This window comes from Bos mutus, chromosome 25 (assembly GCF_027580195.1).
Source record: "Bos mutus isolate GX-2022 chromosome 25, NWIPB_WYAK_1.1, whole genome shotgun sequence".
In the NCBI taxonomy this organism is placed as follows: domain Eukaryota; kingdom Metazoa; phylum Chordata; class Mammalia; order Artiodactyla; family Bovidae; genus Bos; species Bos mutus.
In genome coordinates this window covers 21,655,068-21,678,747 of record NC_091641.1, presented here as the reverse complement: position 1 = coordinate 21,678,747, position 23,680 = coordinate 21,655,068, and the positions used below count along the sequence as shown (strand labels likewise).

The window sequence follows — 23,680 nt, the reverse complement described above, 5'->3', positions numbered from 1 at the left end:
TTTCCAGTGGTTAGGGAACCTCATGGGGGCCCCTAGTGAGAGACCATCATTTCAGAGAAGCAATGGCTCAGTCAAGAACTGTAGGAATTATCCTTGTTCCTCCTTCCCCTCAGCCTATCCCTGTCCCACATTCAATTCAGCATCAGGCCTGTAGATTTTTCCTCCCAAGTCTCCTTCATTCTGTCCATTCTCTCCATCTCCATCTTCATCATTGCTTTGTCTCTTGCCTAGATCACCTTCCTAAGCCTTCCTCTTCTTCTTGTTTTTGCTCCATCTGTTATTCACAGAGCAGCCAAAGTGATCTTTGTAAAGTAAAGATCAGGTCAGGTCACCCTCCTGCTTAAAATCCTTCAATGGCTTATTATTGTTCTTAGGATAATGACCCCAAAGGTGTTATGCAGACACCATTTCTCTGCCAAAGTGCTCCCCAGCCTCCCTTCTTTTCCAAAACACTCCCCATTCTTCTGGTGTTACCTTGACCATCACTTCCTTGGAGAATCTCTCTTGACCTCTCTCACAAGGTAGGGCCTCTCAGGCTCTTGCAGCCCTGTCCTCATCCCCACGTGGGACCTTGTCTCATCACAGCTGCCATTTTACATTTATTTATGTAGGTTTTTTTTGGTGGGGGGGCCTTTTCCACGAGAGGAGGAACCCATATCTGACTCTGCTGACCACTGTGTTCCCAATGCCTTGCACAGTGCCTGGCACATAGTAGACCCTCCATAAATATTTATCAAATAGATAAAGGATGAATCACGTCATCCCAGCCACCTCTGGGTGATGGGAGAGATTCTGAGGTTTTAGGTGCCAGAGTCTCAACTTCATCCCTTGAGAGTCATGTTTATCAGAGTGAGTTGGCAGAGCCAACTTAGGCTGATGCTGGCTGAATGCCATTTGGAGACAGCAGCTGCTGAATTCCTTCCAGTTAGTGTCTCCAGCCCCAGACAGGGTGTACCAGCCTCCAGACTGTGTCCCAGAGATCAGTCATACCAAGAGGGCTGCTTGTCACATTTGCTCCCAGCTCCTCCATGCCTGGTCTCCCCAGAACCCAACCAGTGAAGATGCTTAATGAGGAAAGAGAGACAGGTGTGTTGGTGCCAGGCCCTGCCACTCCCTTCGCTATCTGTTAAGTATTCCATGGGATCCAGACACAGAATTTTATTTGTTTTTCTGGACCTAAGCTGCCCCCTGACATAGCCAGTGATTGCTTTTTTAAAACCACGAAGGGGAGCTAGGTCCTTTCATCTCCTGATAAGGTGCCAGGTGACAGAGAGATCAGCATCCCAACACATAAATCTGCAACTAATCCTTGGGAATCAATATTTTTCATTAAGAACCTGTGAGAGTTGGGCCATTATGGGGAAAATCTGTTTAGGTTGACACCTTGATGAAGTTATTCAGTTCAGGGGCTTAAGTCATTGAAAGGTAATAAAGAGCACAGAGCAATCTCGGGGCTGGTTAGGGGAGAAAACGATGGGAGTATTGAGCTTCAGTTCAGTGAAAAATGACCTGCTGATTTATTGGGGAATGATGGGGTGCTGGCCTCCTGAGCAGGCTGGGCCAGACACAATCAACATGGCAGCACCTCACTCTCATTGCTTCTCACCATCTGCAGTCACTGCTATTTATAATCTATCTGGCAGTTTTAAAAAAAAAGTAGTGGGGAAATATTTAGGGCTCTTGGGATATTTCCATTTCCTACCTTCATACCACTCTTTCCCAATTTGGACTTTCTCCTATAGGTCATGGGAGATAGGGGCATTGAAGTATTGTAAACAATCGCTAGCCTGCTTGACCCACCATCCAGCTCGTCTGTCTTTGGGTTTTCTATCCCTGGTTTTATGTGCTGGAAGGTCTCCTCATTTGGGCAACTCCTTTGGACCTTGAAGTTGATCTCCCATGGTTATGCAAACCCTCCCCTTGGCACCACAGTCTCCCCTTTCTGTTCCACTCTCAACTCTGGACACCATCTCGGTTTCTGTTCAGGGGCAGCTCCATGGCCTAGGGCCCATCAGGAACCTCACACCAACTGGACCATCTCTGTGGTGCGGTCCCCAGGTGGAGATGATGGAGACGAGACACAAAGGTTGGGAGACACAGATGTAGAGAAGTTTTCTGATGAAGTGGTAGAAGCTTTAAGCTCTTCTTACTGCTGGCCACAATTTTCTAGAAGGAAGACATGAGGTTTTAGAAACTGGCCAGGGACTCTTAAAAGGATAGCCAGACACGGTGAGAGCCCTGCAGAGCACGCAGTCTCACCAGACCACACCATGGTGTGATTTCCTCCACCTGTGCTCAGCCTGCCTTGCGGAGGGAAGGAGAAGGCGTGGTTGTGGGGAGACTTGTTTATATTCAGCCCTGTGTTATTCTGCCACATGTTACAGTTATCTACTTGTCTATTTAATCTACCTGATTAGTCTGTTGAGGACATTAGAATCCACATCTTATTGATTCTTGTATCCCCGGAGCCAGACACAAAGCCTGGTACCTGGGCAGGTGTTTAATGGACCTGGGTGTTTGATGACTATTTTCCTTCCAGCTCTAAACTCGAATGGTTTTTTATTTGTCCAGTGGATCTCAGCCTTCTAAATTCTGGGTACTCAATTCATCCTCCATATCCCCTCCCCCGAGACTCACTTAAAGGATCTAGTCTTTTACAGCCATTTATTTATTAATAGCCATTAATTTATTTAGCCATTTAAAAATCAGGCATTCAATAAGACAATAAATCACACCATGAAAGAGTAGGCACACGAAACACACATATACCCAGCATTTACCTCCACACTCAACCAGTCTGTTGGTTTTGGTTAGCCTTATTGTAGTGCTATTGTAGCTAAATGTCCCAGTTTCACTCGGGATTTGTGACCCACAGGAAATCACTTGTGGGTTCCCTTCCCTCTTCCTCCAGGTGGCAGCATGGAGTAATGGTTAAACCCCTAGATTTTGGAATCAGTTTTCCTGGGCTCAGATCTTAGCATTGCCGCTTACTAGCGGGGTGACCTTGGGTGAGTTATTTAAACTCAGTTTCCCCGCTATAAAAAAGAGGAGTGGGTGGGATAATAAGTAAACCATCTCAAAGAATTGTTACAAGGCCTTTTACAAAGAACTTAGAATATAATGGGCATTTCATAAAGTCTAGGTGATGGAAAAATCACGCAGATATCTGTGCTCTGGGACCTCCATATTCAGGGACCTCCTCATAGACGTCAAGAAGCCCCCAGTCATCCAGACCCTCCGCCGGGAGAAACTGAGTATTGCTTTAGCGTTGCTCCCGGTGATGGAAATCACGGGGAAAACGAACGCTTGCTTACTGCTCTCTGGTTCTGTGTGTATTGATCAGCGTCGCGGGGGTGGGAATGGGGTACTGTTCTAGAAACACTCACTTTGATTCCTCAAATAAATCCCCCCCAGGTCCTGCTAGGAAACTAATTGGGAGTTGATACTGATGAATAAATGTGCTGCCGCCGCCTGAGGAATTGACCACGCCGGCAGATGGCTGGAGCATGAGAAACACTCTGTCGCGGCCTTCCAAGGGGCCCATCAATAATAGATGGGCTCCGGCCCTCCGAGAGGGAGGCATTGCTGCTGCAGGTATGAATTATGGATGCCGTTTAGGGTAATGCGGATCCATCTCAAAGGTTCCGCTCAGTTTATGTGCTAGTAAAAGCCGGCAATTTGCTTGTGTTCCAGCTATAATTTGCGCTACATTAAGGGACCCTCCTTTCCATAATGGATGTACGGTTGGACGCAGGCGCAGTCAAGCCTCGAGGGCAGCGCCCCGCCTGGCGGGATGCGGCGCACGGCCAGGTGTGGTCCTGCGCAGCTCATCGCCGCGCTGGAGACCCTTGGGTGTGCAGGCAGATGGAGGCCTTCAGCTTCTCCGAGATTCTAGGAAGAAGTCTCACGCCCTTCTGTGAGTCACCGGTCAAATGCAGTGGATGTTTGTCCGGAGACAAGCAGGGGAAAAAAGGCCTATGGGTTGCTGGTCTAGACAGAAAGACACCCAGGTTTTGCGAGAGAAGCAGTTGGTGAGATGATGATGGAACCAGACTGCCCAGGCTGAATTCTGGCTTTGCCGTTTCCAAGTTGTGTGCAAATTGGCCTTTTTTTGTGTGCCTCTTCGCCCCAAATAACAGTAACCGTGCTGACTACAGAGAGGCTGAAGCCAGCGCAAGCGCATGAAGGCCAATTGTTGAATTATCAGGACTGTTGTGAGCTGGTTGTTTAAAAAAAAAAAGCCATTATTAAAAATTAAATTCTATAAACTTGGAGTTAAATTATATTAAAATCAAAGCAATAAGACCTCAAAACTCATCAATTCCTAATCATTTGACTTCATTTTACTATTATATATGCCCTTGAGGCGATTTCTGTGTGTTGCATCTGGTTGGGGGCAGCGATCAGACATGCTAGTGGGCATCTCTTCCCAACTCTGAGGTCCAGGGCTCCGTACTGGCATTGTGAAACTGGTGGTGGAGGGAATGTTTATATCAGACACATAGGCAAATGTTTCCCCTGGGAACTGGTTGTTAAAATTTTCAGAGCACACCACTAGTATTGACCTAATAAAATTGCTTAGAGGATTAGCTAGTTAATATGTTTATAACTGCTTTGAACAAGGACTGGCACATCGTAAGCACCACATAAAAACTGGCTATTATTTTTTCATAGGTTTTTCACAAAATTTGCTAGCTCAGATCAAAGGGTGTATGAGTGGAGCCCTCTGAGGAACCACAAGCCTTTCTTCTTTTCCAGATCCCATGACACAACAGCCTAGAACAGACTTACTAACTCTCCCCTTGGGGCAAGGATAAACTCAAATTTTGGAGAAAAGGGAAGTTTAGGTTTGCACATTTTCCTTAGCTTTTCAAGTACTTTCCTTTACAGTGGGCAGAGATTCTAGCAAGCTGACCTTGATGAAGGGTGGGCTTCTGGCTCTGTTACCTACTAATTTGAGGATATTATTTCACCTCTTCAACTCTTTGCTTGCTCAGCTGTCAAAAGAGGGTAATAACAGTGCTTCGTGGATTTAATTCTAAAGATTCTGCGAGAGCCAGTACAACCTCTGGAATCTGATTGCCTGGGTTCATATCTTACCTCTAGCACTTGCTGGCTCCAATCTTTTAGGGGAAAAAATCTTTATTTCTGTTAGCTTTAGTTTTCTCATCTGCAAAACTAGGATAACGACACTTCTCTTGGTTGTTGTGAGAAGAAGTGGACTAGTATGTTTAAGCATGTTTACCTGGATATTATAAGTGCTTGGGTTTCCCAGGTGGTGCTAATGGTAAAGAATCCATTTGCCAGCACAGGAGACTTGAGTTTGATCCCTGGGTTGGGAAGATCCCCTGGAGGAGAGCATGGCAACCCACTTCAGTATTCTTGCCTGGAAAATTCTATGGACAGAGGAGCCTGGTAGGCTACAGTCCATAGGGTTGCAAAAGGTCGGACTCTACTGAGCAGCAAGCACACACGCGTGATAACTGCTTAATAAATATTAACAGTGACCATAGTTCCTACCTGGAAATTATGTCTCTCACCGCCCCTCGGGTGTGGAGGGGTGGTTAGGCAGATCTGAATGTTGCTGGGGAAGACTCCCCTTCCCTCTCGCTTGTGTGTTACCTTCCTCTGAAAACTGTATCTGACCTTAGCTGATGACCCTCCTGCTCTGATTCCACCCTGAGGAGGAGCCCTCTTGGATAGAGTGCAGCAAAGTGGTGCGCCCCTACTCAAACCTCTGAAGAAAAACCTCCCTGGAGCTAGTGTGAGGATTAAATGAGATAATGTAGCTGCAGTGGTGCAATTCATTAGGAATTTAATATGGCAAAATAGCCTGTCCAAGAATGAACTGCGTCTTGTTTCTCAGCTGGGGGCTCATCAGAAAAGGATGGGATGTTCTTTTTCTTCTCTTGCCCTGGAGGATAAGTGGGTCTTTGTGTCCTTTAAGTTTATACAGGCAGATCTCATTTTATTGTGCTTTGCCTTATTGCCCTTTGCAGATAGTGCTTTTTTTCATTTTTTAACAAATTCAAGATTTGTGACAACTCTGTGTTAAGCACATCTATCGACGCCATTTTCCCAACAGCATTTGCTCACTTCATGTCTCTGTGTCACATTTAGATGATTCTCCCAACATTTCAAACTTTTTCATTGATATTATGTTTGTCATGGTGATCTGTGATCAGTGACCATGATTCACTGAAGGCTCAGATAATGGTTAGCATTTTTAGCAATAAAACATTTTTTAGCTCATTCAGAAGCCTAGTGTGCTGCAATCCATGAGTCTGCAAAGAGCTGGATGTGACTTAGTGACTGAACAACAAAACTGATAAAATAGCTTTATTTAATTTTAAAATGGCTTTCCATGTGAAAATTTCCCAAAGCTGGGAGTAACAGTCTAGAGCCAGTAAAGCATTTTTAAATTAGGTATATACATTGTTTTCTTTAGACATAATGCTATTGCACACTTAATAGACTTCAGTATGGTGTAAATATAACTTTTTGTATGTACTGGGAAACCAAAAATATTGTGTAACTAACTTTATTGAGATATCTGTTTTATTGCAGAGGTCTGGACTGAACCCCTAATACCTCCGAAGTATATCTGTACTTGAGATCCTAGGCTGTTGGATCCAGTTATCTGGGAAGGGTCTTCAGAAGGATTTGCTTAAAAGCAGTGTCTGGAGGTTGTCTCTAAAGAGATGCCACCCTGGCAGGGCCATAATATTACTTTCACCTTTCAACTTGAGAGCAATTCATATTGTGATATCTGTCAAGATGTTATGAGGTTCATAAGAGAGGCTCAGTAAAATTTCCCTTCATTTACCTGTGTATACTTTATTACATTTAATCTGAACCCCACATCAGTTCAGAGGTTGAGACCTAGGGCTCTTGAGCCAGGTAGACCCAAGTTCAAATCCTTGATCTACCACTTACCTGGCAGTATGAATCTTGGGTTCATGCACCTCAGTTACATCATCTGTAGAATGAGCATTAGAACAGCGCTGTTTGTAAAAAGGAAAGAACTCTTAGTCCGCTGCTTCAGATATAATAAATACTAAGTAAGCAATGGCTGTTGTTATTGTGTGCTTTATGAGTCAAGTAGGGCAAAATAAATTTCACTAAAGAAAGCAAGAAACAGGGGTTCAGAAAGGCCAAATGTCATCTTTGAGGTCAGGAAGGACTCAGAAACCAAACGCTCAGCTCTGTGGAATCTAAGCCAGGAGGGAACACTTTGTTCCCCCTACAATTTAAAGCCAGGGTTCCACCTGCCTGAGTGTTCCATGTTCCTCAAAGCTTTCCAAAGCTATAAATATTTCTGAGAAATTTGCTAGATCACAGTTTTTGTCTAAGCAGACCACTTTGATTGGCCTTGGCTCCTTTCTTGATTGTTCTGTTCCATGAATCCATTGTTTCAATTTGTTGTGTGGTTTCTGCTGGACTCTTACAGAACCACTTTAAGCTTAAAGAGGAGAGGAGGGTGGGATGTCAGTCTCCAGCATAACACAGACAGTGGAAGGACCAGTCTAATTTGGCTAGAGTTGCCACTGAATCTGCTGGGCTGTTGTTTTTAAAATTTAAGTGGTATGGGTACTCATTTAGTTATTTTTGGAGCCAGTTTTCTGATTATCAAAGCATTATGTGGCAATTATGAGGAAGTTGGAAGTCAAAGGTCCCATAATTTTTTTGAAGGTAAAACAGTCTAGTAAAAACCCAATTCCCCAAATCTCATTGGATTGTGAAAACAATTAACACCTTGTAGAATTTATAGCTTTTCCAATTAATTAATCAATAAATCAATTACCAGAAAATCTTTATTGAGTACTTGTTTTTGTGTGCTAGGGCCAGTCCTGTGATTGTGGTGAAAAAAGGAAATAAAAGCTCTGAACTAATAAAGTTTATACAGTCCTGGAGGGGAGACTAATCTAATGACAATGTGATTAGTGATCAAGGGTTTGGTCCTTAAGGTGGCAGGAGTTGGGACAGGCAATGTAGTATGAACAGGGAGACAGATGAGCCCCCAACAGGATAAGAAAGGTTTGTTGAAAAAATTTGGTGGGGAAATGTCCTGTTTTTTAGGCTACAAGTGAAGTAAAGATGACTCCATTCATTCATCCACCCACTCATTTATCCATCCATCTATACATCCAGTTAAAATTTTTTATTATACTTAATCTTTTGAGGTATAATTGACATAGAACAAACTGCACATACTTAAAGTGTGTAATTTGGAGATGGAAATTGCAACCCACTCCAGTGTTCTTGCCTGGAGAATCCCAGGGATGGGGGAGCCTGGTGGGCTGCTGTCTATGGGGTCACACAGAGTCGGACACGACTGAAGTGATGCAGCAGCAGCAGACCTGGAATTATACCAGTGAAATCCTCACAATTGAGATAATCGTCGTGTTCATCATCCTCAAAAGTTTCCTCTGCTTCCTTGTAGGTCTTCGCGTGCACCTCCCAGACAACCCACTGATTCTCCTTCTGTCAGTGCACATTAGTCTACACTTCCTACAGTTTTATAAAAATGGAGTAATGTAGTATGCACTTTTGTGGGGCCTGGTTTCTTTCACTCAGCATCATTGAGATTTATCATCTTGTAGCGTGTATCAATATTTTATTCTTTCTTACTGTTGAGTAGTATTCCATTGCATGGACATATCACAGTTGGTTTAATTCACCTGTTGATGAATATTTGGGTTGCTTATAGTTTTTGACTATTAAAAATAAAGCTGCTATGAATATTCATGTACATATTTTTGTATGAATATATATTTTTATTTGTTTCTGGGTAAATTCCTAGGAGTAGAATGGTAGGTTCATATGGTAGGTACATTTTAAACTTTTAAAGAAACTGACAAGCTATTTTCTAAAGTAACTGTGCAATTTTACATTCTCAGCAGCAGTATATTTTCACCACATCCTCACCAACACTTGGTGTGGTCAATCTGAAGTTCTAACCATTCTAATAGGTATCATAGTGATAGGTGATTTTAACTTACATTTCTGTAAAGGCTAATTAATGACTGAATTTTTTTCTGTGCTTATTTACCAATTGTATGTCTCTGGTGAAGTTCTGTTCTATCAAATATTTTGACCACTTTTATTGGCTTGTTTTCTTATGATTGAGTTTTGTCAGTTCTGAATACAATCAGGATATAGATCCCTTATCAACTATTTGATCTATCAATTATATGATTCTCTCAGTCTACAGCTTGTTTTTTATTCTCTTAAAAAAGTCTTTTTGAAAAGCAAAAATTTTTAGTTTGATAAAGTCCAGCTTATCAGTTCGTTCTTTTTTGGATCATGCTTTTGATGAGAAATCTAAAAAATCTTTGTCTAGATCAAGGGTCATCAACCTTCTTGGCTGAAGGACCGGTTTCATGGAAGACAATGTTTCCATGGACCTGGGGGTTGAAATGGTCGCAGGATGATTCAAGCCCATTTCAGTTATTATGTGCTTTATTTCTATTAATATTACATCAGCCCCACCTAAGATCATCAGGCATTAGATCCCAGAGGTTGGGAACCCCTGACTCAGATCATGCTTACAAAGGTTTTCTCCTATGTTCTAAATGTTTTACAGTTTAAAGTTTTATATTTAGATCTATGATATATTTTGAGTTAATATTTATATATGAGGTGAGGTATGGATGGAAGTTCATTTTGTTTTTTGCAGATCGCTATCTCATTGTTCTAGTACCATTTATTGAAGGGATTATCCTTTCTCTACTGAATTGACTTTGGGATTTTCTTAAAAAACCAGTTATTTGTACATTGTGTATCTATTTATGGACTCTATTCTGTTTCATTGATCTATTTCTCTATCTTTATGCCAGTTCACACTGTCCTGTTTACTATCGCCACTGGAATGCAAAAGTAGGAAGTCAAGAAACACCTGGGGTAACAGGCAAATTTGGCCTTGGAATACGGAATGAAGCAGGGCAAAGACTAATGGAGTTTTGCCAAGAAAATGCACTGGTCATAACAAACACCCTCTTCCAACAACACAAGAGAAGACTCTATACATGGACATCACCAGATGGTCAACACTGAAATCAGATTGATTATATTGTTTGCAGCCAAAGATGGAGAAGCTCTATACAGTCAGCAAAAACAAGACTGGGAGCTGACTGTGGCTCAGACCATGAACTCCTTATTGCCAAATTCAGACTTAAATTGAAGAAAGTAGGGAAAACCACTAGACCATTCATGTATGACCTAAATCAAATCCCTTATGATTATACAGTGGAAGTGAGAAATAGATTTAAGGGACTAGATCTGATAGATAGAGTGCCTGATGAACTATGGAATGAGGTTCGTGACATTGTACAGGAGATAGGGATCAAGACCATCCCCATGGAAAAGAAATGCAAAAAAGCAATATGGCTATCTGGGGAGGCCTTACAAATAGCTGTGAAAAGAAGAGAAGTGAAAAGCAAAGGAGAAAAGGAAAGATATAAGCATCTGAATGCAGAGTTCCAAAGAATAGCAAGAAGAGATAAGAAAGCCTTCTTCAGCGATCAATGCAAAAAATAGAGGAAAACAACAGAATGGGAAAGACTAGGGATCTCTTCAAGAAAATCAGAGATACCAAAGGAACATTTCTTGCACAGATGAGCTCGATAAAGGACAGAAATGGTATGGACCTAACAGAAGCAGAAGATATTAAGAAGAGATGGCAAGAATACACAGAAGAACTGTACAAAAAAGATCTTCACGACCCATGTAATCACGAAGGTGTGATCACTCATGCTCACCTAGAGCTGGACAGCCTAGAATGTGAAGTCAGGTGGGCCTTAGGAAGGATCACTACGAACAAAGCTAGTGGAGGTGATGGAATTCCAGTTGAGCTATTTCAAATCCTAAAAGACGATGCTGTGAAAGTGCTACACTCAATATGCCAGCACATTTGGAAAACTCAGCAGTGGCCACAGGACTGGAAAAGGTCAGTTTTCATTCCAATCCCAAAGAAAGGCAATGCCAAAGAATGCTCAAACTACCGCACAATTGCACTCATCTCACACGCTAGTAAAGTAATGCTCAAAATTCTCCAAGCCAGGCTTCAGCAATATGTGAACCATGAACTTCCTGATGTTCAAGCTGGTTTTAGAAAAGGCAGAGGAACCAGAGATCAAATTGCCAACATCCTCTGGATCATAGAAAAAGCAAGAGAGTTCCAGAAAAACATCTATTTCTGCTTTATTGACTATGCCAAAGCCTTTGACTGTGTGGATCACAATAAACTGTGGAAAATTCTGAAAGAGATGGGAATACCAGACCACCTGATCTGCCTCTTGAGAAATTTGTATGCAGGTCAGGAAGCAACAGTTAGAACTGGACATGGAACAACAGACTGGTTCCAAATAGGAAAAGGAGTTCGTCAAGGCTGTATATTGTCACCCTGTTTATTTAACTTACATGCAGAGTACATCATGAGAAATGCTGGACTGGAAGAAGCACAAGCTGGAATCAAGATTGCCGGGAGAAATATCAATAACCTCAGATATGCAGATGACACCACCCTTACGGCAGAAAGTGAAGAGGAACTACAAAGCCTCTTGATGAAAGTGAAAGTGGAGAGTAAAAAAGTTGGCTTAAAGCTCAACATTCAGAAAACGAAGATCATGGCATTCGGTCCCATCCCTTCATGGGAAATAGATGGGGAAACAGTGGAAACAGTGTTAGACTTTATTTTTCTGGGCTCCAAAATCACTACAGATGGTGACTGCAGCCATGAAATTAAAAGACGCTTACTCCTTGGAAGGAAGGTTATGACCAACCTAGATAGCATATTCAAAAGCAGAGACATTACTTTGCCAACAAAGGTTCGTCTAGTCAAGGCTATGGTTTTTCCTGTGGTCATGTATGGATGTGAGAGTTGGACTGTGAAGAAGGCTGAGTGCCAAAGAATTGATGCTTTTGAACTGTGGTGTTGGAGAAGACTCTTGAGAATCCCTTGGACTGCAAGGAGATCCAACCAGTCCATTCTGAAGGAGATCCAACCAGTCCATTCTGAAGGAGATCAACCCTGGGATTTCTTTGGAAGGAATGACGCTAAAGCTGAAACTCCAGTACTTTGGCCACCTCATGCAAAGAGTTGACTCATTGGAAAAGACTCTGATGCTGGGAGGGATTGGAGGCAGGAGGAGAATGGGACGACAGAGGATGAGATGGCTGGATGGCATCACTGACTCGATGGACATGAGTCTGAGTGAACTCCGGGAGTTGGTGATGGACAGGGAGGCCTGGCGTGCTGCGATTCATGGGGTCGCAAGGAGTCGGACACGACTGAGCGACTGATCTGATCTGATAATAAGTCTTGAAATCAGATAGAATTAGTACTTTGTCTTTTTTTCCCTCACAGTATTTTGGCTATTTTAGGTCCTTTGTATTTCCAAAAACATTTTAGAATGAGTTTGTCAATTTCCACTAAAAAACCCTGCTTGTTTGATTTCATGGGATCTATGTTTTAAGTTGGGAGAATTTTCATCATCTTAACAATATTGAATCTTCATGAGTCCGTGAATCAAGTATATCTCTTCCTTTATTTAGATCTTTTAAAGACTTCTTTTAGCAATGTTTTATTTTCAATGCATAAGTCTTTCACATCTTTTGTCAGATTTATCTCTAAGTATTTCACATTTTTGATGCTATTATGAATCAGTTCAGTCACTCAGTTGTGTCTGACTCTTTGTGACCCCAGGGACTGCAGCACACCAGGCTACCCTGTGCATCATCAACTCTCGGAACTTGCTCACACTTATGCCTGTCGAGTTGGGGATGCCATCCAACCATCTCATCCTCTGTTGCCCCCTTCTCCTCCTGCAATCTTGCCCAGCATCATGGTCTTTTCCAATGAGTCAGTTCTTCACATCAGGTGGCCAAAGTATCAGAGCTTCAGCTTCAGCACCAGTCCTTCCAATGAATATTCAGGACTGATTTCCTTTAGTATTGACTGATTCAATCTCCTTGCAGTCCAAGGGACTCTCAAGAGTCTTCTCCAACACCACCGTTCAAAAGCGTCAATTCTTCGGCGCTCAGCTTTCTTCACAGTCCAACTCTCACATCCATACATGACTACTGGAAAAACCATAGCTTTGACTAGATGCATCTTTGTTGGCGAAGTAATGTCTCTGCTTTTGAATGTGCTGTCTAGGTTGGTCATAGCTTTTCTTCCAAGGAGCAGGTGTCTTTTAATTTCATGGCTGCAGTCCCCATCTGGAGTGATTTTGGAGCCCAAGAAAAGAGAGTCTTTTTCCCATTGTTTTGCCATCTATTTGCCATGAAGTGATGGGATTGAATGCCGTGCTCTTAGTTTTTGAATGTTGAGTTTTAAGCCAGCTTTTTTACTCTTCTCTTTCACTTTCATCAAGAGGCTCTTCAGTTCCTCTTCACTTTCTGGCATAAGGGTGGTGTCATGTGCATATCTGAAGTCATTGGTGTTTCTCCCAGCAATCTTTATTTCAGCTTGCATTTCATCCAGCCTGGCATTTTGCATGATGTACTCTGCATATAAGTTAAATAAAAAAGGTGACAATATACAGCCTTGACATACTTCTTTACCAATTTGGAATCATGTCTGGTTCTAACTGTTGCTTCTTGACCCGCATACAGATTTCTCAGGAGGCAGGTAAGGTGGTCTGGTATTCCTATCTCTTTAAGAATTTTCCAGTTTGTTGTGATCCACACAGTGTTTTATTACTTTAAATTTCTGAGTGTTTGCCGCTATTATATAGACATCTAGTTGTTTTTTGTATATTAAAATTGTACCCTGCAACTTTGCTAAACTAACTTATTGGTTCTAGTAGGTCTGTTGATTCCATCAGATCTTCTGAGTAGAAGATAATGTCATCTACAAATAAAGATTGTTTTAATTTTTTTGTTTCTGTCTGGATAGGACATTCTTGTCTTGTTTTTTATCCTTCAGAAAAAGCACTCATTCTTTCATCATGAAGTATGCTATAGTTTAGCTGTATATGTTCTTTATCAGGTTAAAGAAGCTCCCTTCTGTTCCTACATTGCTGAGAATTTTTATTAGAAGTGAAAGTTGCTGAATTTTTATATATGTTCTTGCCTCTATTGAGATGATCATATTTTTTCTTTTTAGTTTGTTAATATGATGAATTACCTGATTTATTTTGATTAGTAAACCAACCTTAGATTCCTGGAATAAACCTTAGATGTCATAATGTATTATCCTTTTTCTATATTGTTAGATTCAATATGTGAATATTTATTTAGCAATTTTGCATGTATAACCGTGAGGTTTTGGTCTGTAGTTTTTTTTTTTTTTTTTTTTTGTTTATTAAATATTTAAAAAAAAAAACATGCTCCCCATCCTGAACCCTCCTCCTTACCATCCCCCTGGGCCTTCCCAGCGCACCAGCCCCAAGCATCCAGCATCGTGCACTGAACCTGGACTGGCATCTCGTTTCATACATGACATTTCACATGTTTCAATGACATTCTCCCAAATCTTCCCACCCTCTCCCACAGAGTCCATAAGACTGTTCTATACATCAGTGTCTCTTTTGCTGTCATTACACAGGGTTAGTTACCATCTTTCTAAATTCCATATACATGCGTTAGTATACTGTATTTATGTTTTCCTTCTGGCTTACTTCACTCTGTATAATAGTCTCCAGTTTCATCCACCTCATTAGAACTGATTCAAATGTATTCTTTTTAATGGCTGAGTAATACTCCATTGTGTATATGTACCACAGCTTTCTTATCCATTCATGTGCTGATGGACATCTAGGTTGCTTCCATGTCCTGGCTATTATAAACAGTGCTCACGATGAACATTGGGGTACATGTGTCTCTTTCCCTTCTGGTTTCCTCAGTGTGTATGCCCAGCAGTGGGATTGCTGGATTAAGGCAGTTCTATTTCCAGTTTTTTAAGGAATCTCCACACTGTTCTCCATAGTGGCTGTACTAATTTGCATTCCCACCAACAGTGTAAGAGGGTTCCCTTTTCTCCACACCCTCTCCAGCATTTATTATTTGTAGACTTTTTGGATCGCAGCCATTCTGACTGGTGTGAAATGGTACCTCATGTAGTTTTCTTGTAATATCTTTATCTGATTTTGATAGTAGGGTAATGTTGGTCTTATAAAATCAATTGGAAAGTATTTCTCACTTTGCTGCTTTCCAAAAGAGTTTATACAAAACTGGTATTATGTCTTCCTAAGATGTTTTTTGAATTCATCATGAAGCCATTTATATATATAATTTTTATTCAGGCAGTATAGTTCTCCAAATTTTAAACACAGACTGCCTTGGTTTGAATCCTGGTTACTAAAACTTACTATATATGCAAGCTTGGGGATCTCCAAACACCCATTTGCAAAGTGGAGGAATAACAATGCAAAGGTACCTACGTCATACATTTGTTTGTGAGAATTAAATGAGATGATGTACATATTCAGTACACTTATTATTATTACCATATGTCTATATGGGAACAGCTCCCCACTCCAGTATTCTGGCCTGGAGAATTCCATGGATAGTATTCTGGCCTGGAGAATTCCATGGACTATATGGTCACAAAGTATCGGACACAACTGAGTGACTTTCACACGCACACACACACACACACATCTCCTGAACAAGACTGAACTGTGGATTAGGACAGAAAAGGACCAGTGGGGAGGCCATGTACCGTTTTCCTCTTCAGACACGGCCTCACTCACCTGGGCCTTTTTCTCCTCCCTTACTCTCTAAGGTCTTTGAAAAGAAAGCTGGGCCTATCATTTGATCTGTGACCAAATGAACTTTGCATGGCCTTCATTTCCTCATTCATAAGGAAGAGATAATAATAGCAAATAATTTTACAGACACTGCCAGACACTGTCTTGAAAACAATCCATGTATTCACTCATTTAATCCTCACAACATCTTGTAAGGTGGGTACTATTATAATCCCCAATTTTACTGATGGGAAACCGAAGCAGAGAGAGGTTAGTAACTTGCCCAAAGCTGCATGTCTAATAAGTGGCAGGATTTGGCTATGAACTTAGGCAGATTGGCTTCAGAGCCCACTTTTTTACCCATTATCCTACACATATGCCTTATAATTTGTTGTTGTTGTGTGCGTTTTGGGTGAGGATTAAATGAGATAACCTGGGGCACACAGAAGAATGTCCAAAAGTGCTCCCTTAGCTTCCACAAGTCTTATAAAACTCTGGAAGGAATAATCTTTTCAACACACTGATTATTTTGTTTTCTCAGCTTCCATCCCCAGTCCAGCTGAGATCCAGGGCTGACTCCAATTAGAAGAGCCTCTTTCAGCAGAGAGGGCAAGCTACAATCCCAGAAAACTCTGACTCTCAAGGCTAGAAGGGCAATGCTGTGGTCCTCTTTATCCTCTTGCCACTCAAAGTGTGGTCCTTGGACCAGCAGCATCACTGTCTCCTGGGAGCTTATGAGAAACGCACAATCTCAGGCTCCCCAACAGACCTACTGAATCAGAATTCATATTTTAACAAAAGCCCAGGTTATTAGTCTGCACATTAAAGTGTAAGAAACACTGTTTTAAATCAATACTTTTTCTGCTTGATCTTTCCAAGCGGTTGCTTGGTTGATAAGCTGATGGGAATTCACCACCACGTCTCCTGACGGTGTGATGCTTATACTGAGTACACATTTATCTTTCCAGAGCAGAAGATGCAGAGTTAAAGGTCTTCATTGGGTCAGGTGGGAACTGTGATAAACTGGAGTGTGTGTTCTATCTAAAGGGGCAGCCAATTGCTGTTAAATGGAAATGCAAGTTTTTCTGATGTCTTTATCAAAGCTGGGCATCTGGCTATTTATCTTAAACCCCTTATTTGTTCAATATTAACAACTAATTCAAACCAATAAAATAACACTGAGAACCAAACAGGTCTGTGTGTAGGCCATATTCCTAATGGGGTGCTATTTGTGACTTAGACTAACCTAGATAGCATATTGAAAAGCAGAGATATTACTTTGCCAACAAAGGTCCATCTAGTCAAGGCTGTGGTTTTTCCAGTGGTCATGTATGGCTGTGAGAGTTGGACTGTGAAGAAAGCTGAGCACTGAAGAATTGATGCTTTTGAACTGTGGTGTTGGAGAAGACTCTTGAGAGTCCCTTGGACTGCAAGGAGATCCAACCAGTCCATTCTGAAGGAGATCAGCCCTGGGATTTCTTTGAAAGGAATGATGCTAAAGCTGAAACTCCAGTACTTTGGCCACCTGATGCAAAGAGTTGACTCATTGGAAAAGACCCTGATGCTGGGGGGGATTGGGGGCAGGAGGAGAAGGGGACAACAGAAGATGAGATGGCTGGATGGCATCACCGACTCGATGGACATGAGTCTGAGTGAACTCCGGGAGTTGGTGATGGACAAGGAGGCCTGGCGTGCTGCGATTCATGGGGTCACAAAGAGTCAGACATGACTAAGCAACTGAACTGAACTGAACCTAAAAAAGACTTCAAAATAGTCCAGGTTCATGAATAAATCAAATATGTATTATATATGATGGTCTTTTGACTGTTTGGAAGTTCTTGCAAAGCATAAGCATACAAGACTTTCTATTATTTAGTTGTCTGTAATATCAGCCACACTCGACCACAAATATTTAATTGCTGTTTCATCTTCCATTCTTGGCACATATCTGTTCTCTCTGTATGGAACTATTCATTCCCTAACTGCCCATCTGACTAACTCTGAATCATCCTTCAAGACCCAAATCATCCCAGTGCACCAGCCCTGAGCACCCTGTCTCAGGCATCAAACCTGGACTGGCGATCTGTTTCACATATGATAACATACATGTTTCGGGATGGGATGGGGAGGGAGGTGGGAGGGGGGTTCAGGATGGGGAACACATGCACACCCATGGCTGATTCATGTCAATGTATGACAAAACCACTACAATATTGTAAAGTAATTAGCCTCCAATTAAAATTAAAAAAAGACCCAAATCAAGCTTCACCTCCTTTGTGAAGGTGTTCTGGCTCCCCTCAACTAGAGCTGAGCACTACTAGTCCAGGTGCCCCCGTGCCTGGACCATGTTCTGTTGGAATCGCTTGTTCATATCCTTGTTTCTCCTAGAAGTGCTCAGACATCAGAGACCGAGTCTTACATAATTCTGTATTCCAAACATCCATAAAGGGTCAGGTACAGAGTAGATGCTTACACTAGTTACCTATGGTTGTTGTTTAATTGCTGAGTCACGTCCGACTCTTTGTGACTCCATGAACTACAGCATGCCAGGCTTCCGTGTCCTTCACTATCTCCCAGAATTTCCTCAAACTCATGTCCATTGAGTAAGTGATGCCATCTAACCATCTCATCCTCTGTCTCCCTCTTCTACTCTTCTTCTACTCAGTCTTTCCCAGGAGCAGAGTCTTTTCCAATGAGTCAGCTCTTTGCATCAGGTGGCCAAAGTATTGGAGCTTCAGAATCATTCCTTCCAATGAATATTCAGGGCTGATTTCCTCTAGGATTGACTAGTTTAATCTTCTTACTGACCAAGAGACTCTAGAGAGTGTTCTCTAGCACCACAGTTCAAAAGCATCAATTTTTTGGTGCTCAACCTTCTTTATGGTCCAGCTCTTACATCTGTACATGATTACTGGAAAAACCATAGCTTTGATCTATTGTAGCATAACTTAATTCAAAACTTAGCGGTTTTTGATAATGCACACTTATTATCTCTTAATTTCTGTTGTCTAATCTGGGCATGCCTTAGCTGAGTGCTTCTGGCTCAGGGTCTCTCATAAATAAGGTTGTGGTCAGAGTGTAGGCTGGGGCTGTGGTATCATGTGAAGTCTTGACAAGGGAGAATCTGCTTCTAAACTCACTTACATGGTTGGTGGCAGGATTCAGTTATTTGTAGCCTTCTGGAACTGGGAGGCTCAGTTCCTTGCTGACTCTTGGCCAGCGGACTTCTTAAGTTCTTTTCCACATAGATCTCTCATGGACAGCTCAAACATGGTAGAGTGAGTGAGAGTGCTTGAGACAGAAGACAACCTCTTTGTAACCTGATCCCAGAAGTAACTTCCTCTCTTCTGCTGCATTCTATTTGCTAGAAGCCAGCACTAAATACAACTCACATGCAAGGGAAGGGAATTATACAAGGGTGAAACTGCCAGGGAGCAGAGCTTATTGGACCATCACTGAGACTGCCTACGTGATGCTCAAATTGCAGTATGTGCTGTGCATAATTGCTCAGCCTTGAGATTCAGATTGCTGCTGCTTCTGCTAAGTCACTTCAGTCGTGTCTGACTCTTTGCGACCCCATAGACGGCAGCCCACCAGGCTCCTCTGTCCCTGGGATTCTCCAGGCAAGAATACTGGAGTGGGTTGCCATTTCCTTCTCCAATGCATGAAAGTGAAAAGTGAAAGTAAAGTCACTCAGTCATGCGAGATTCAGATTATCCATGTTCAAATCCCAGTTCTGCCACTTACTCTGCAAGTTTAGTCAACAGGGACGGGCATCAGAGGATTTCTGATCCTTTATTTGCAAAACAGAAATAGAGACACAGGCATAGAGAACAAACATATGGACACTAAGGAGGAAAGTGGGATTGGGATGAATTGGGAGATTGAGATTGTCATATATACACTATTGATACTATATATCAAATAGATAACTAATGAGAACCTACTATATAGCTCAGGGAACTCAGTGTTCTGTGGTGACCTAAATGGGATGACCAAAATGAGAGAGGATATATGTATATGTGGAGAAGGCAATGGCAACCCACTCCAGTGTTCTTGCCTGGAGAATCCCAGGGACGGGGGAGCCTGGTGGGCTGCCGTCTATGGGGTCACACAGAGTCGGACACAACTGAAGTCACTTAGCATAGCATAGCATATGTATATGTATGGCTGATTCACTTAGCTGTGCAATAGAAACTAACACAGCATTGTAAAGCATTATACTCTAATAAAAATTAGTTTTAAAAAAAGCTTTCTGATCCATAGTAATATTTTGGGGACTGCTTAACATGGCATCTGCCTGACTCTAAAAATGTTAGTTATAATTAGCATTGTTATTTAGAAATGATTATTGAATGTACTAGAGGTACACAGGTAAGGGAGGGAAAATAGAAGAAATAGAATAAATGAAATAGAAATAGAAGAATATGGCTGGTGAGATGCCCAGGTCTCTCCCTCTGATTGAAGTTGCTCATTTCTAAACCTTTTTCTTTCCTCTTACCAGTTAACTTGATCTTTGTCCTAATATGATCCTCCACTCCCATAACTCTGCCCCATCCTCCAAGTCTAGCAGGGTCTCCTTACTTTGCTCAGAGCCTGTCCCTTTCCCACACCAGATTTTTTTAACCCTTGCCATTCCTTAAACACCGCAGATGGTAACTGCAGCCATGAAATAAAAAGACACTTGCTCCTTGGAAGAAAAGCTATGACAAACCTAGATAGCATATTAAAAAGCAGAGACATTACTTTGCCAACAAAGGTCCATCTAGTCAAAGCTATGGTTTTTCCAGTAGTCATGTATGGATGTGAGAGTTGGACTGTAAAGAAAGCTGAGCACTGAAGAATTGATGCTTTTGAACTGTGATGTTGGAGAAGACTCTTGAGAATCCCTTGGACTGCAAGGAGATCAAACCAGTCAATGCTAAAGGAAATCAGTATTGAATATTCATTGGAAGGACTGATGCTGAAGCTGAAGCTCTAATACTTTGGCCACCTGCTGTGAGGAACTGACTCATTGGAAAAGACCTTGATGCTCAAGATTGAAGGCAGGAGGAGAAGGGGATGACAGAGGATGAGATGGTTGAATGGCATCCCTGACTCGATGGATATGAGTTTGAGCAAGCTCCGGGAGTTGGTGATGGATAGGGAAGCCTGGCGCGCTGCAGGCCATGGGGTCACAAAGAGTTGGACATGACTGAGCGACTGAACTGAACTGAATTCCTAAAACCAGAATGCTCCCAACAAATCATTTGTTCCACTCCTCCCCCTGCCCCCCGTTGTTCAATATGGAGTGTTGCAGGAAAGACTGGCCTGACTGTGCGTTGGTTGAATTTATTACAAGTTCATCAGAGCATGATTCAACTGACCACTTCCTGCCTCCTGGTCATCTTTTTTTTGGAAGTATGGACAGTGATCATTTAAATACACATAATAGTTGTTTCTGCTTTTATTCCTGTGTCCTTCCTTTCCTCAACAGATAGTCTTATCTATTTGATTTAAATAACAACAATAAGCAAAAGTTACTGACTGCTTACTAGATGCCATCTAAACCTCTGAAATCAATTGTCTCAATTATCACAATAACTTCTATGAAACTGTATCTATGAAATAACTTCTATGAAACTATGCACTAATATCACCCCAAGTTTAAGCTCTTACTTACATTTATTGAAAAGTGGTTTAGATTCTTGGAGTCCATCTATTCCTCAGCTCTGCATACTCAGTAGACTGCAAGATGCTTCTTCAACCCAGACTACTTCACTGAACTTGTTTTCCCCAAAGACCTGGAGGCCGAGTTGCAGAATGCTCCTCCCACATGACCTTCTGGCATTCCAGGCTGCTGGCGAGTAATCCTTTTGGAACTCTTCCCTGGCTTATGTGACTCTGCACATTCCTTTCTCTCCAACAATTACTCAAGCATCTTACTGACTTCTTGCCTCATTCCATCCCTTAAATGTCAGCATTTTCTAACGTTCTGTCTTGGCCGTCTTTGCAGGCTACACATTCTCCCTAGGTGATCTCACTGACTCTTGTAGCTCCAAATATCATCGCTCCATGAATGACTTCTCTATTAATGTTTTTAACTCTACTTTTTACTTGAAGCTTCAGATTCGTATTTCCTACCACTTGGGGATTCTGGAGGGACTTCAGAATCAGCTTGGCTAAACTCAATGTCATTGTTCCTGAAATATTTCCATCATTCTTCACTACATAGCCTAACAGAAGAACCACCTACCCAGTCTGGACTTTAGTTACCAAAATTAATTAAGTAACCAAATTCTGTTGATTTCTCCCAAATATAAGTAAGTCTTCTGGAAAAACTCCGGTTCCAGCTCAGTCTCTCATTCTTGTTGACTAGTAAGATCTCTCTGCTACTCATCTCCACAAAATAGACCCACTTATGTTATTTTCCAACTTGAGTTTTCCCCATTGTATATTTCACAAATGGGGCTTCACTGGTGGATCAGCAGTAAAGAATCCACCTGTCAATATAGGAGACACAGGGTCCATCCCTGGGTTGTGAAGATCCCCTGGAGAAAGAAATGGCAACCCACTTCATTACTCTTGCCTGAGAGATCCCATGGACAGAGGAACCTGGGGGGGCTACAGTCTGTGGGGTCACAAAGAGTTGGACATGACTCAGCCAACAACAACATACTGCATAAATACCAGATTTTTTGGACTGGCATTCCATGATTTTATATTCCCCATGTTCATGATCTTCTCATATTCACTTTTCTAAGTTTTAAAAATTTTTTAAAATAATACTTAGTAATTACCGGTATAGAAAAAAACTCTTGACTTTTGTAGATTTATCTTGTAACCACACAACATGCAGTTTCCTCTTTAATTGATGTTATGGATTATAGTAACAGATATTGTGGTGTTAAGCCATCCTTCTGATTCAAACAAAAATGTATTATTCTTATGATAAACCAATGGACTTAATTTTCTAATAATTCATTTAAAATTGTGCATCTGTATTTATAAATGTATTTGTGCATTGCTTTACTTTTTTATGTTTTCTTCATTAGATTTAACTGATAAGGTGATTCTAATTTCATAAAAGTAATAATGTCAAACATACACATATGGGCCTGTTATCTACCAACCATTGTTCTAAATACTTTATCTGCATAAATTCCTTGAACCTTCACAACAACTTCTAGAGGCTGCTCACATTCCACGGCTCACGATCCTCTTTCTTTGTCCTCAAAGACAACAATGTGAGCCTTTTTCCCATTGCATCCCTCCAATTTCTTCTTTGGTCAAATCTCCTACTGCCTCTTTAAAAGGATGCTTGTGATTATACTGGATCCACTTGGCTAATCCAGGGTGAGCTTTTTATTTTAAGATCAGTTGATTAGCAGACTTCATTCCATCTGCAAACATAATTCCTCTTTGCCAAATTCATCGGTTGTGAGGATAAGGATGTGGACATCTTTGTAAGGAGCAGGCGGACATTATTCTGTCCATCACATCCCCCCAGCCTTTGTGCTTTTCCTAGTTATCCTTGGTATTCAGATATTCTGAAAATTCACTTGACAATTTATGCTGCTTATCATTCAGTGCATCCTTTCAACCTGAAGACTCTGAATTCTGTCTGTGAACTTTTTTCTATGATGTTGATTAGCGCCTCCATTCATTTCTCTCTCTTCTCTTCCCTGGAACTCCCACTAGATGGATTTTGTTCCTTCTGGGTGTGTCTTTCATTTCATGTAAATTTTCTTTTTGTTTGGTTGATTGAGAGCAGGGCTCTGGGGCCAGACTCCCTGGGATTCAGTACCTCAGATCCCCTTTTTATTGGCTGTGTGTTGTGGGGGAACTTGTAGCGCCTCAGTTTCTTCATCTAAGTGAAATGGGGGTTATAATGAACACTTGGCCACATGTGGTTGAGAAAATGATAACACTTAGGCTGGTGTAGGTCCTTGAAAAATACTCAGTAATTGTTAGCTATTATGCTATTTATATTAGCATCATGTTTG

General features: G+C 41.6%; 1 long non-coding RNA gene across 1 annotated transcript; it reads right to left on the bottom strand.

Moving 5' to 3' along the window:
• Positions 1-2,681: 2,681 nt before the first annotated feature.
• On the bottom strand, positions 2,682-21,470 carry LOC138985537 (uncharacterized). Its single transcript, XR_011462567.1, has 3 exons — positions 21,358-21,470; positions 6,937-7,004; positions 2,682-4,219 (listed from the first exon to the last, which is right to left on the bottom strand). It is a non-coding gene; the product is annotated as an uncharacterized lncRNA (long non-coding RNA).
• Between the last annotated feature and the right edge of the window lie 2,210 nt (positions 21,471-23,680).